This window comes from Ursus maritimus, unplaced genomic scaffold, assembly GCF_017311325.1.
Source record: "Ursus maritimus isolate PB19 unplaced genomic scaffold, ASM1731132v1 scaffold_19, whole genome shotgun sequence".
NCBI classification, from domain to species: domain Eukaryota; kingdom Metazoa; phylum Chordata; class Mammalia; order Carnivora; family Ursidae; genus Ursus; species Ursus maritimus.
Window position 1 is genome coordinate 5538151 of NW_024424341.1, and position 15462 is coordinate 5553612.

A 15462-nucleotide genomic window follows, 5' to 3' on the forward strand; every position below is an offset into this window, starting at 1 on the left:
CAGCCCCCTCTAACCCCAGTAACAGCGCCCTTGCGCCACCTACTGGGCGGGCTGACCGCTGTTCTCGTCCAAGCTCTTGGTCTTTCGTTGACTGCGACTAACGTGGACAAAATTGAACTGGAAAGTAATTTGGGATGATTTCTGAAACGCTACCAAGCCATGCCTGGAAATGGGTATTCGAATAAGAGGCACTGAATTGGGGATCAAAAAACATAGTATTCAGACTTGTTTCTGCCATTACTAGTGGTATTACCTTAAGCAAGTCACTTCACCTGTCAGAAGGTCCTCCTCAGTTGTAATAGTGTATTGGTCTAGGTGGGTGTGAACTTTTCATCACTAAAAATCAGCCTCAGTCTCTCTCAACATCCCCTCCACCTCTCTCTCATTTGCTATGTATGCGCACACACAATATTTTCAAAGAATGTCACATCAAATTTAGTAAAAGTAGGCTTTATCCATAATTATTAATCAAAGGCAACTGTAATCTCCAATAATAACAACCACCATGTATTGAGTATTGTGTGCAAGACACCCTCCTGCATGCTTTACCTATACTTTCTTTTCTTCCAGTTTTATTGAGAAATAATTGACCTACATTACCCCATAAGTTTAAGGCATCCAGCGTGACCATTTGATTTACATATATTGTGAAATGATTACCACAGTAGGTCCAGCTAACATCCATCTTCAAAGATAGATACAATAAAAATAAAAGAAAGAAGAAAAGAAGAAAGGAAAAAAAATGTTTTCTCCTTGTGGTGAGAGGATTTGGTCTCTTTTCTATAGATCGGTGGTCTTAGCTATAGTCATCATGTTGTGTATTACATACCTGCTTTATTTTATTCAATCTTCAAAAAAATCCTATGAGACAGGAAATATTGTTACTCTCATTTTACGTTTGAGGAAACAGAGTCACCAAGAAGTCAACTAACTTGCCCAATTTAACCCAGCACAGCCAAGATTATAACCAGCCAAACTCCAGAAGCCACCCCTTTACACTTCAGCCGGGCCATGACCTGTCAGAGCTGAGGAGGACGGGTGATGGCAGAGGTTACGGCAACACCTTGTGGGCTGAGTCCCACAGAAGGCCAAGACCCTGGTCGTGACGGGCTGTGCAGTCTTGTCATAGGGAAAATGTATCCACTTACTGCCTTGAAGGAAGACCTTGGGCTAAAGCTCCTCAGATCCCTTATGACTAAACGAAATGGAGCTGGAAGAGGCGACTGTGGGAACCTGCACTTCATTCCACTAGCTTTTCCAGGAAATACGATTTCTTTGACTCCTGTGTACAGGGTCTGACCTTACACTTACTCATTCACTGAGCAAATATTTATTGAGTTCCACAAGGTGAAAACACACAAAACAGTAAAATCGAGACAAGCATCAGGCCTTGAAGACGAAGCTAGTTTTCTCATTATTGTCCTTTTAACCCTCCCGCCCACAAACACCACAGGTAGCAGGATTTCTCCTCACCTTTCTCCCTCAGCCCTGGAGACAACATAGCTCTCTTCTTGTTCAATTACCAAATATTTCATCAGCTGTCAAGATATTACCCAAACCAGTGCTTCTGGAAAAATCTTGGAAAGAAACAGGAGGCCACAGAGTCAGGGACGAATGCTGTTGCAACTCCATCAAGGACAAATTATTTATTAAACTGGATGCATTTCCAAACCTTCATCAATGTTTATTCATTACTCGCTCAATTATATCAAACGTTTTTAGACTTTTCCCCTAAATGGAGACCTGTAAGGTGCACACATTTCTTGGGAGTTTGCCTTCCCTGCCCCCTCCCCCTTATCCTAAGGAGAGGATTTTTTTTTCCTTCTTTCTTTCCACTTGTGGCCTATCTCAACCTTCCACTTACCCTCAATTGGGCTGGCATCCATTATTCCCACCGTTGTTTATATCTTTGCTCTCTTTCCCACCACTAGGTCATTATACTATGTCTACACAAGGACTCAAAACTAACCACCCTCCCCAAAAAACTTCCCAAAGCCCGGTTGCAATCCTAAGATACGGCCTACATGCTTTCTTCCTCTCCTGCTTTCTTGAAGGCCAGCAGTTCCCTCCATCACCCTCCACTTCGTGGGAGCACTGACTGCCCAGCACCCTTCCTCTGTAGTCTTTCCTCCCTTGGCCTCAGGTACTCACTCTCCTAGTCTTCCTTCCTGCCCTCGTTCCTCTTCCCTCCCCTCAGGTTCCCTAAACCTAGGGGTTTCCCAAGGGCATGTCGGGACTCCACCTTTTTCAGGAGGTAACATAAGTGAGTGAAGACAGCTAAGTACGGACTGCGGGCAATCACTGTGAGCACACAGGCAACTGCATTTGTTGACTCACTTGACAAATAATAAACACTAGAATATAGACTATGTGCCAGACACTGTTCTAGACTCACAGGAAAGGGGAAAACAAGACAGGGAAGGCCTCTGTCTGCATGGAATTCACAGCCTTGTGAGGATACACAATGAACAAGTAAAAAAAGCGATTAAAAAAAGTTTTTATGAAAAATACTAAAAATAAAATTTAGTGATATGATAGAGAATGATGAGTGAAAAGGAAAAAATCAGATTTTTATGTGAAAATGCCTGATTTTCAAGGAACAACTATTTTTTTAAAAAAATGTAAACCCTATGCAACCCAGAAAAGCTTATTTCCTAGGCCAGATCTGACTCATGGCCCACTAGATTGCAGCCCATGTTCTGGGCCCCGACAACTCAAAGTATAGCCCAGGGACCAGGATCTTGTTAGAAAGGCAGGGTCTCTCCCCCGCCGGATGAGAATCTGCATTTCAACAAGATCCCTAGCCCTCAAATGACATCATTCATATTTGACACAAAGCCCTTCACACCTGACTTCTGTCCTGAGGCCAGTTCAGTTTTCATCTTTCTGCTGGGACACTTGGCCTGGAATTCTTGTCCATGATTCACATTTGCTGTGCTGTAAAGCCAAACCCAAGTACAGCTTATCTTCCAGCATATATGACACTCATCTCACCCCACCTTCCCTGCCACGGCCCCAGAGGGCCACCACCACCTCCCATTCAGGCTGTCACGATGGCATCTGGGAAGTCACCCTGTCTGAGAAGACTTCACCCACCCTCTCACTTGCTTTCAGAATTAATTGCTCCCGTTTTGCTGCTCCTACAACAGAGGTCTCAAGCATAAATGGCCAGAATGGCCAGGCAAGTGACAGAAGAAAAGAAGAAAAGAAGTGGGCCCCTGTGTAAGTCCTACGGGAAATAGTGGTGGACCCAGTATGGCCATGTTGGTTTTCCAAGAGAAGCCAGAAATCTGAATTTTTATAAGAAACTGCCCATATTAAAATGTTGGCAACTAATTTTAAAAACTTAAACACTGTGCCAGCCAAATAAACATCTGTAGAACATCAGTTTGCAACTCCAGAGATGTAATCTACCTGTGACATTGCATCAGAGACATTGCCATGGCTTCTTCAAAGACAAGTACCTCACCCCATTCATCTTTGTGTTGCTGGCACTGACTACATCACTTAGTAAAGGGACAACTAAATTAATACTGCTCCTTCTATACATAACGTGTTAAGAGAGACAGATAGACAGACAGCAGGCCCACAATGGAGTCACTTGGGCTAAGTCCACATCACCAAACCTAGATTTAATACCTAATGTAACTGCAGTTTCAACCTTTCCCAGGACTGTAATCTTAAACCATTAAATCTGGAACTTCCTGGTTAGCACTAGTGAGGTCATCCACTTGATAGACCCCTTCTGCCCCAAAGAAGGATGAGGTAACACTTTTTCCTTGTCCCTGTCCCCTGCTTATAAAATCTCCCATTTTGTTCAGCTTTTTGGAGCTCTTTTCTATCTGCTAGACAGGATGCTTCCCGATTCATGAATCACTGACTAATACCCATAAGATCTTCAGTTGAGTTTTGTTCTTTAGCAAATGTAATGTTACGATGCCATTAAGCCAAAGGCTCAGGTTTAGAAGCAAGTGGCCAGGGGCTGGACCACTCCTGTGGCGGCTGCTGCCCAGAGGCCTCCTGGAATCACGGGTTCATCATTTGTGCATTTCCTAAGTCAGAGTCACTGAAGGCTACGTGGATTAGGGGCCCTCTGCCCTCAAACCAGCCCCCAAGCTTCCCCAAGGACGGAAACGCCTCTAAGCTGGTGGGTGATTCATTGTATAGCTGGGGGCTTTGACCCTCTGGGAGACAGGGGCACACTGTAGTCCCACTACCCCACTACAGAATGTAACTCCACAACCACATGAATGAATTTCTGGGAGCAGACATAAATCAGAATAGACAGTGCAAATTCTGACTGTCACAGAAGGACAGGGAGAGGCCCCAGAGCCTGGGAGGGGTCCCACTGGGGGAAGTGTGTCCCCCCACCTGCTGTTGTAGGGGGCTCCATGTGGGCCCAGGCTGGGCAGGTGTTCCACGATGTCCACTCTGCTGTAGGGAGACACAAGATCCTAGGTCTTTGCTACTCTGATTTGAAAGTCTGGGGACCCCACTAGCAAGAACAGAAACAAAGCAAGCAAGCCAGACCCGAATATGGGGTTGTATTTTCCACTAGAGGGCAGCTTAAACTTTCAAAAGAAAGTAACTCTTTAGCACTTGGTAAAACGTTGAGTTCTTTCTGCAGGCTTCCTCTTGAGCCTCCAGGCCCTCTGTGAGGCTCTGGGTTGAGAAGGGAACAAATAAGCATAGCTCTTCCCTCGTGGAGCTCACGGTCCAGCGGGAGAGAGACATACTAAACAAGAGAACACCCAGTGAATGTAGAGTCAGAACCTGGTATAATGACCATGAAGGAGACAGAATCCCAGAGCAGGACCCTCTTTGCACTGGAAGCCATGGGAAGACTTCACTGAGGGGAGGATACGGGGCAGAAACCTTCAGGTTAAGCCATGGTAGGAGGTGGCAGGGGATTCAGGAAGACGAGGGGAATCCAGGAAGGAGAGTCAGGTGATACAAGAAGAGGGCAGTCCCAGCTCCAGAGGCTCTGAGGCAGGAGAGTTCTGTGAGTTGCAGAAACGGAGCACAGTCCTTCAGGAGAGTGTGCGGGAGGAAGTGGCAGGCAAGAAGACTGCTGGGGCAACAAAGCCTCGAAGGCCATCTTTCATAAAAAGTTCGATTTTATTCAACATGTGATAGGATGCCATTGATGAGCTTCAAGGAAGAAGAGGAGATTTGACCTGTGCTCTGGCAAGAGCCTGCTGGCCGCTGGATGGACAGTGCATTGCAGAGGGATGTGGACATCTGGGGCCATCTGCTGCCTGCCCACGGAGATTGTGTAAAACTAACAGGAACACCCCACATTTGCACAGTGCTCTCCAGTTTACAAAAGTGATTTCACTTGATCCTCAGCCCTCTGCCCAGTGTCTTTCCCCCTGTCCAACTTTGCTATGAGATGTCTACCTAGAGGAAATTTGTTCGGTGAATTCTCATGAGTCACCCAAAGTCAGAGGGATCCATAAATGGGGGAGTCTGGACTCTAACCAAGGTGTGCTGGACTTCCAATTCAGGGATCTTTTCATCTTGACTTGAACTATAGGGTCCAAATATGCATTACTTGATATACTTGTGTAGATAGACATAAATATATTCATACATCTGTATTTTTATTTATTATTTATTTATATTTGTCTAACCTAGCAAGTAAAAGTGATGCCTGTATCCTGATCTTCAAAACTCTGCAGAGAACGGGTCAGGCATTTAGCTCTCCGTATGTCTGGACATATGTAGTCTCGGGAACTGGTACAGGACAGACTCGGAAAATTCTTAGGAAAATTCAGAAGCGGCAAAAGAGCTAGTACCGCTCATCTCACCCACCCCCTCCAACTCTTGGACATCACCACCTGCGCAGCCCAGTGTTTACGCTTACATTAACCAACTGTAAGGACACAGACCCGTGCTTCTGCTTCCAGCTGTGATGAGTAACTGGGACTGAACTTATGTTCTCACCATAAACAACCAGAAACCTGGACAAAATATGTGAAACAAGAGTTTTCAAACAACAGATGTTGCAGGACCATCGTCTCTGAGAGAAGAGAAACAAATGACGTGAATCCTGTAACCGCCCTACCTTTGTGCCAGCGGCAGTTTCTGGGCTATAGTGTCCGAAAGGGGGATTCAAGCAGAGCCTGACATCTCCCTGAGCTGAGGACCCAGAGATGGGAGTTCGGACAGACAGGCTGGGATTTTGAGGAATGAGGACCAGGAAAAAGAACGGATCACAGAAAAAGCTCCAGAAATCAGCAGAAGGCTCCCTTCTGGTCTGTTCCTGAATACTAAGTCACAGATACACAGGGTGGGACTTCAGGAGTCCGGGCCAAGAAGCTCTAAGTTAAGTAAGTACCACAACTCACGTAGGCCTGAGAGACATCTGACTTCAGACCAGCCAGAAGGGACGCCTCAAAGGACTAGTATCCACAATATACAAAGAACTCTCAAAACACCACAGTAAACAAAAACAAAAACTAACTAGAAAATTGGCAAGAGACATGACGAGACATTTCACTGAAGGGGATTTAAGGATGGCAAATAAGTACATGAAAAAAATGTTCAGTAACATTAGCCACTGAGGAAATGACGGTTAAAACCATAACGAGATATTAGTAATACCTATGAGAACAGTTAAAATAAAAAATAGTGAAAACACCAAATCTTTCTGAGGATACAGAGCAACTGGATCACTCCCACATTGATGGCAGGAATGTAAAATAGTGAAAACTACTCTGGAAAACAACCACTCTGGGAAACAGTTTGGCAGTTTCTTAAAAAAACTAAACATGCCACTACTCTATGACCGACAACTCCACTCCTGGGCTTTATCTCTGAGAAATGAAAACTGTGTTTCTACAATAACCTGTATATGAATGTTTATACCAGCTTTATTCATAATAACCAAAACCTGGGAACAACCCAGACGTCCTTCAGAAGGTGAAAGGTTAAACAAACTGGTACCGCCATACCAAGTGTATCAACCAGCGTTCTTCAGAGAGACAAGATCAACAGAACAGAGAGGTAGAGGGAGAGACAGAAATGGAGCAGGGTGGGAAGGAGAGAAGGGGGGAGAGAGATTTATGCTAAGGAGTTAGCTCATGCAAATGTGAGGGTGTAAGTCCAAAAATGTGTAGGGGAGGAGGCAGGCTGGAAACTCAGGTAATGCTGCGGTCTTGAGGCAGAATTTCTTCTTCTCTGGGAAACCTCAGTGTTCGCTCTAAAGGATTTCAACGGAGTGGATGAGGTCTACCCACACTATCAAGGGTAATCTCTTTTACATAAACTCAATCGATTGTAGATGTTAACCACATCTTCAAAATGCCTTCACAGCAACACCCAGATTAATGTTTGATTGAATAACAGGGCACCACAGCCTAGCCATGTTGATGCATAAAACTAATTATCACACATATACTACCCAATAACGATTGGGTTGGATTGGATTACTCTCCGGGGAATTTTGCTGAGTGAAAAAAGTAATCCCAACAGGTTACATACTGTATGACTCCGTTCATATACAATTTTGAAATGACAAAATTTTAGAAATGGAAGAGCAATTAGTGGTACCAAGGGGATAGGCACTGGGAGTGGGGGTGGAGTGGGGAGAAGAGAAAAGGAAGGAGGAAGGTGTGGTTATAAAAGTGTGACATGGGAGATCCTTGTAATGTAGGAACTGATCAGAATCTCTGCTGTGGTATTGGGTATGTGAACCTACATGGGTGATGAAATTTTATAGAACTTAATATGTGTATGCACATACCCACACACACACAATGAGTGTAAGTAAAACTAGGGAAATCCAATCAAAGTTAGTGGATTTTATCAGTGTTGATAAGCTGGTATGATATATTCCACGTTATACTGTAGTTTTGCAAATGTTACCATCAGAGGAAACAGGGTGATATATTTATTCAATCTGAGGAGAAACCAGAGTATTCTTTTTTTTTCACATCAACTTTATTAAGTTATAATTTACACTAATAAAATTCACCCATTTTAAGTATATACTTCTATAAGTTGACTAATGTATACAGTTGTATAATTACCACCACAATAAAGACAAAGACTATTTTCTGGGATGCCTGGGTGGTTCAGTCGGTGAAGCGGTTAAGCGTCTGCCTTCAGCTCAGGCCACAATCTCCAGGTCCTGGGATCAAGCCCCATGTCCAGCTTCCAGCTCAGTGGGGAGTCTGCTTCTCCCTCTACCTCTGCCTCTCCCCCTACTTGTGCTCTCTTTCTCTCTCTCTCTCATGAATAAATAAAATCTTTTTTAAAAAAAGATACAGAATATTTTCACCACCCCAGAAGATCTTCTTATGCCTCTTCCCAGTCAACATCCCCCCCCAAAAAAAAACCACTGCTTCCAGCCCCTGTCAATCACTGATCTGCTTTCTGTCACTACAGATTTGTCTTTTCTGGGTTTCGTATGAGTAAAATCATATAGTATGTTCTCTTTTTGTGTTTGGCTTCTTTAACTTAGGATAATGTTTTGAAATTCACATATATTGTTGCATACAACAGTAGTTCATTATTTTTATTCCCATTGTATGGAAGTTTTCCCCACAATTTATTTAACCGTTCACTTGTTGATAGATATTTATGCTGTATCAAATTTTTTACCATTATGAATAAATCTTTTATGAATATTTGAGTATGAGTCATCTTGTAATCATATTTTCATCTTTCCTGAGTAAATACCTGGGAATGGATTTTCTAGCTCACATAAGTGTGTATTTAACTTTTGGGGAAAAAACACCAAATTATTCCTGAAGTGGTGTAATGGTGATTTTTATGTATCCCCTTCACTGGGTCATGGCGTGCCCAGATATTTGTTCAAACATTATTCTGGGTGTTTCTATGAGGTGTTTTGGATGAGATTAACGCTCAAATTCATAAACTGAGTAAAGCAGATTATCCTCCCTAAGGTATATGGGCATCATCCAATCCACTGAGGGCCTGAGTAGAGCAAATACCTTATAATAAGTAAGTAAATAAATATATATATATCTTACTGGTTCTTTATTTCTAGAGAACCCTGACTAATACAGATTTTGGTACTGAGAGTGGTTCCAGAGAAACAGAATTATAGGGATGAATTTTCTGAATTTGCCCTGGGATTTCTAGATTTGACTCTCTAATCTGACTTGATTTAAAAATACCAGTGGCTTCTATTTCCAATAAAGAGAGCACAGATAGTCCACGGTGTGACCTGGTAATCAAGAGATGCAAAATATTTGCGTTGGATACTCCTAATAAACCACTTATAGGAAGTAAGAAGCTGAGGGATTGTGTATATGATACTTTTGAACATTTTTTGAAAACTGATGAATATAATGACATTGGTTGGTTGCTCCTAATATCACTGGACAAACTATATTAAAAAAGGATAAGCTCAGGGATCTAAATTTCCAGATCAAATGCTACATAAGTGACCTGAAAGCTTCCATGTATGTCCTGAAACAGACCCTTCTGTCCTGTAGCTGCAGGGCTGAGACTGTTGAAAATCCACCACAGAATCTTATCCTGCCACGGGCTGAATTACAAGGCAAGTTGAACTCCCAGCTTCACAGGGGTCTACTGGTAAAGTGAGCGCATTGATTGGGAAGCAAAGGTGGATGTGTCAGAATATTGATAAAGTTAGGGACATTGACCCCCTAAATTCTGATGAATCTTTGCCAGTGGAAGTGGTCTCCCCAATCCCAGCGGAAGCAGCCACCTCTCCGCCCCATCAGAGGATGTTAACCCTGCCCTGTCTAAGGAAACTGTAATTGCCGCCCCCAAGGCACTTGCCTTGCAAGGCAATGCTGATTCTCCTCAGGACTCATCCCCACCACCCCTTTTGCTTCTTTGCTTCTTGACCTATAACTAGACTCAAGTCCCACCAGGTCCCTAAAGAACGAAGTGTGACCCATGGGGAGATGCGCTATATTCCAAAAGAACTAATTGAGTTTTCTAATTTATACAAACCAAAATCCAGACAACATGTGCCTAAATGAATACCAAGAGGGTGGGATAATGGCGGAAGGAACATAAAACTGGGTAAGGCCTCAATAAGCAGAGATTCTCTGTTTCATGTAACAACTCAGAGAGTTCGAAAGGACTTTAACTTGGGTTTTGGCCACTGAAAGGTGGACCCAGTGAACAAATTGGAAGTGCCCAACATGCTTTGGTTTAATGGAGAGGACAGGATTCGAAGCCTTAGGGAGGTTGGAATGTTAGAATAGATTCGTCATTTAAGACCTACTCACCCACATTGGGAGGATTCAGAAGACATGCCCATCGCCACGACTGTGAGAAATAAATTTCTGAGGGCAGCTCTATCCTTGAAGAGCTCCATGACTCTTCTCTGTGGCCAGAACTTGCAGTGGGTACTGCAGCCACTGAATTAGGAAACCTAAATGCAATGGGTGTAATTGGGTCCTAGGGTGGCAGGGGCCAAGTGAAGGCACTCAACTACCAGAAGAAAAGTGAGCACGGTTACTATTTGTAAAGGACAGCAGAGTCAAAGCTGCGATCAGAATGGTCTGACACAGATCTATGGTGCTGGCTAATGGATCATGTTCCTAGGAGTGAAATAGGAAGCCACCTAAATTCTTACTGATCTGTATAAGCAGAAAAGTTCTACGTGAAGTAAATAAAAGTCTAACTTGAACCATAAAAGCATAGTCATGGTGTTTCAACCAATTCCCAGACTTGAGCCAGTTTACACACCCAGAGTCCCTTGAATGAAGAGGAAGATGGGTCCCCTTGAGGAAGAGCCCCACTATATGCCAAAATTGTACACAATTAATTTTTCTTCTAGCCTTCCCAAAGGGATCGACAGCCTTTACCTGGGTAACTATGTATTGGGGAAAAGAAAATAAGCGAAATTTGGGGGACTTCAAGACACTGGCTCTGAACTGACTCTAGTTCCAGGAGACCCAAAATGTCACTGTGGCCCTCCAGTCAGAGTAGGGCTAATGGAGGTCAAGCGATCAATAGAGTTTTAGCTCCAATCCATCTCGCCATGGGTCCAGTTGGTCCCCAAACCCATTCTGTGGTCATTTCCCCAGTTCCGGAATTCATCATTAGAATAGATATACAAAGCAACAAGCAAAATCCCACATTGCCTCCCCAACCTCTGGTGTGAGGGCTGTTATGGTGGAAAAACCAAGTGAAGACCACTAGAACCGCCTCTACCCAGGGAAATGGTAAACCAAAAGTAATACCACATTCCTGACAGGATTGCAGAGATTAGTGCCACCATCAAGTACTTGAAAGGTGCAGGAATAGTGATTCCCACCATATCCCCATTCCACTTGTCTATTCAGCCTGTGCAGAAGACAGATGCATCTTAGAGAATCACACAGATTATCGTAAGCCTGACCAGGGTGTGACTCCAATTACAGGTGCTGTACCAGATGTGGTTTCCTGGCTTGAGCAAATCAGCACATCCTCTGGCACCTGATAGGCAGCTGTTGATGAAGCAAATGCATTTTTCTGCATCCCTATCTGTAAGACCCACCAGAAACAGTTTGCTTTCAGCTGGTAAAGCCAGCAATACAACTTCACAGTCCTACTTTAGGGGCATTACCAGCTCTCCAGCCCTGTGTCATCATTTAGTTCACAGAGATCTTGATCACCTTTCCCTTCCACAAGATATCACCCTGGTCCATTACATTGATAACAGTATGCTGATTGGACCTAGTAAGCAAGAAGTAGCAACTACCCCAGACTTATTAGAAAGACATTTGCATGCCAGAAGGTGGAAAATAAATCTAAAAAAAAAAAAAAATCGGGGACCTTCTACCCCAGCGAAATCTCCAGGGGTTCAATAGTGTGGGGCATATACATAGAGACATTTTTCTAGATATGTCTCCTAAGGCGAGGGAAACAAAAGCAAAAATAAACTATTGGGACTACATCAAAATAAAAAGCTTCTGCACAGCAAAGAAAACAATCAACAAAACTAAAAGGCTATCTTCAGAATGGGAGAAGATATTTGCAAATGACATTTGATAAAGGATTAGTATCCAAAATATATAAAGAACTTACACAACTCACCACCCAAAAAACAAATAATCCAATTTTAAACTGGGCAGGAGACATGAACAGACATTTGTCCAAAGAAGACATCCAGATGGGCAACAAACATATGCAAAGATGCTCAACATCGCTCAGGGAAACGCAAATCAAAACTGCAGTGCGATGTCACTTCACACCTGTCAGAACGTGTAAAATCAAAAACGTAAGAAACAACAAGTGTTGGTGAGGATGTGAAGAAAAAGCAACCCTCTTGGGCACGTGGGTGACTCAGAAGGCTAAGTGTCTGCCTTCGGGTCAGGTCATGATCCCAGCGGCCTGGGATCAAGCCCCGCATCAGGCTCCCTGCTTGGAGGGGAGCTGTTTCTCCCTCTCCCTCTGCCATTCCCACCACTTGTGGTCTGTGGCTCTCTCTATTTCTCTGTCAAATAAATAAATAAAATCTTAAAAAAAAAAAAAAGGAAAGGAAAGGAAAGGGAACCCTCTTGCAGTGTGGGAATGCAAGCTGGTGCAGCCACTCTGGAAAACAGTACGGAGGCGTCTCAAAAAGTTAAAAACAGAACTACCCTATCATCTACTAGTAGCACGACTCAGTATTTATCCAAAGAATAGGAAAACGCTAATTCAGAAGGATACATGCACCCCTATGTTTATAGCAGCATTACCTACAATAGCCAAATTATGGAAGCAGCCCAAGTGTCCACTGAGAGATGAATGGATAAAGAAGATGTGGTATGTATACATGATGGAATGTTATTCAGCCATAAAAAGAATGAAACCTTGCCATTTGCAATGACATGGATGGAACTAGAGAGAATAATGTTAAGTGAAATAAGTCACTCAGAGAAATACAAATACCATATGATTTCACCCATATAGGGAATTTAAGAAACAAAACAGACAAGCAAAGGAAAAAAAGAAAAGAGACAGAGAGACAAACCACGAAACAAACTCTTAACTATAGAGAACAAACGGATGGCTACCAATGGGGAGGCGGGTGGGGGAGGGGTGAACTATATGATGGGGATTAAAGAGGGCACCTGTCATGATGAGCACCAGATGATGTGTATAACTGTTGAATCCCTATATTGTATACCCAAAACTAATATAACACTGTATGCTAACTATAATGGAATTAAAATAAAAATGTAATAAAAAAACAGTGTGGGGCATATTGAGATAACCCTTCTAGAATAAAAGTGAAGGTACTCACCCAGCCCCTCCCACAAAAGAGACATAATGCCTTGTGAGGTGCTTTGGATTTTGGAGGCAGCGTATTCCTAATCTGTGTGTGTTACTTGGGCCCATTTACCGAGTGATCCAAAAAGCTGCTAGTTTTGCATAAGCCCAGAACAGGAGAGGTCTCTGCAGTAAGTCCGGGCCGCCCCGCATGCTGCCGCACCACTTGGACCATGTGACCCAGCAGATCCAATGGTGCTTGAAGTGCCACTGGCGGATCAGGATGCTGTCTGGAGCCTCGGGCCAGTCCCTATAGATGAATCACAGCACAGAGTCCCTAGATTTGGGAGCAAAGCCCTGCCATCCTCTGTGGATAATGACCCCCTTTTATTTTATTTTTAAGATTTTATTTATTTATTCATTGGACAGAGATAGAGACAGCCAGCGAGAGAGGGAACACAAGCAGGGGGAGTGGGAGAGGAAGAAGCAGGCTCTCAGCGGAGGAGCCTGATGTGGGGCTCGATCCCATAATGCCAGCACCACGCCCTGAGCCGAAGGCAAACGCTTAACGACTGTGCCTCCCAGGCGCCCCTGACCCCCTTTTAAAGCAGGCTCTTGTCTGCTACGGGGCCTTAGCAAAGACGAAACACTTAACCATGGGTCAGCAAAGTGTCATGCAAACTGAGATGCCCATGATGAACTGGGCGATATTTGACTCACCAAGCCGTGACACGCATAGTCCCACTACGTCATCAGATAGAAACAATAAATACCTGAGCAGGCCCCGAAGGTGTAAGTGACATTAAGAAGTGACCCCAATACCCATGATCCCCGCTCCCACAACACTGCTCTGTCTCTCCCAGCCAGAACCTACGGCCTCGTGGGGAGGTCCCGACAGTCAGTTCACACAGGAAGAAGAGTTTTCAGATGGTTCGGTACAACATCGAAGCACCACTTGAAAGTGAGTGGCTGCAGCATAACAGCCCCTCTCGGGGACAGCCCTTAGGACAGTGGTGAAGAGAAGGCCTCCCCGGGAGCAGAACTTCAAACAACCCACCTGCTTGCTCACTCTGTGATTGTATACAGATTCATGGCCTGTGGCCAATGGTTTGACTGGATAGTCCAACGCTTGGGAGGACCATGAGTGGATAATTTTTGACAAGGAAATTTAGAGAACAGATATGGAATAGGCTTCTCTGAATGGGCATAAAAATGTGAAGATACGTGAGCCCCATTTGAATGTTCACCAAAGGGGGACCTCAGCAGAGAATGACAATCAAGCAGATAGGGTGATCCGGTGTGTGGATACCAGTCCTCCTCTTTCCCCAGCCACTCTGTCATTGCCCACTGGATTCATGAAGAACATGGCCATGGTAGCAAGAATAGAAGTTAGGCACTCACCAGAGATGACCTGGCTTCAGGCCATGGACTTGAGTCCCAGAAATGGGGACATTCCCAGGGTGATCAGCCAGCTACCTGGTGTCGGGTTGATTATCTTGGACCGCTTATGTGACTCCTCTTGTTCTTACTGGAATACTTACCCTGGATATGGACTTGCCTTCCCTGCATGCAATGCTCCTGCCAAAACTACTATCCATGGTCTTATAGAATGCCTTATCCACCATCATGGTATTCCACAGAGCATTGTTTCTGATCAAGCAACTTCACAGCAAAAGAAATGTGGCTATTGGCCATGCTCCTAGAATTTTTATCATGTTCTCTGTCATCCTGAGGCAGCTGGTTTGACAGCAGAATGGCCTTTTGAAGACTCTGTTAAGCACTAGCTAGTGGCAATGCATTGTAGAGTTGGGGCAAAGCTTTCCAAAAGGCTGTATATGCTCTGAATTAGTGCCAGTGTATGGTACTGTTTCTCCCATAGCCAGGATTCATGACTCCAGGAATTCAAGAGGTGGAAATGAGGGTGGTGCCACTTACTCTTACTCTTAATGACCCATTAGCAAAATTTTTTCTTCCTGTACCCACATTACACCCTGCTGGCCTACAGGTCTTAATTCCAGTGGGTGGGATGCTTCCACCAGGAGATACAACAATGATTCCATTGAACTGTAAGTTAAGACTGCCACCAGGCCACTTTGTGCTCCTCATACCTCAGAATCAACAGGCAAAGTAGGGAGTTATTGTGCCATCTGGGGTGACTGATCCAGATCACCAAAGGGAAATTTGACCAGGGAGGTAGGGAAGAGTCTGAAATATAGGAGATCCTTTAGGGTATCTCTTGTATTACCATGCCCTGTGATTAACGTCAATGGAAAA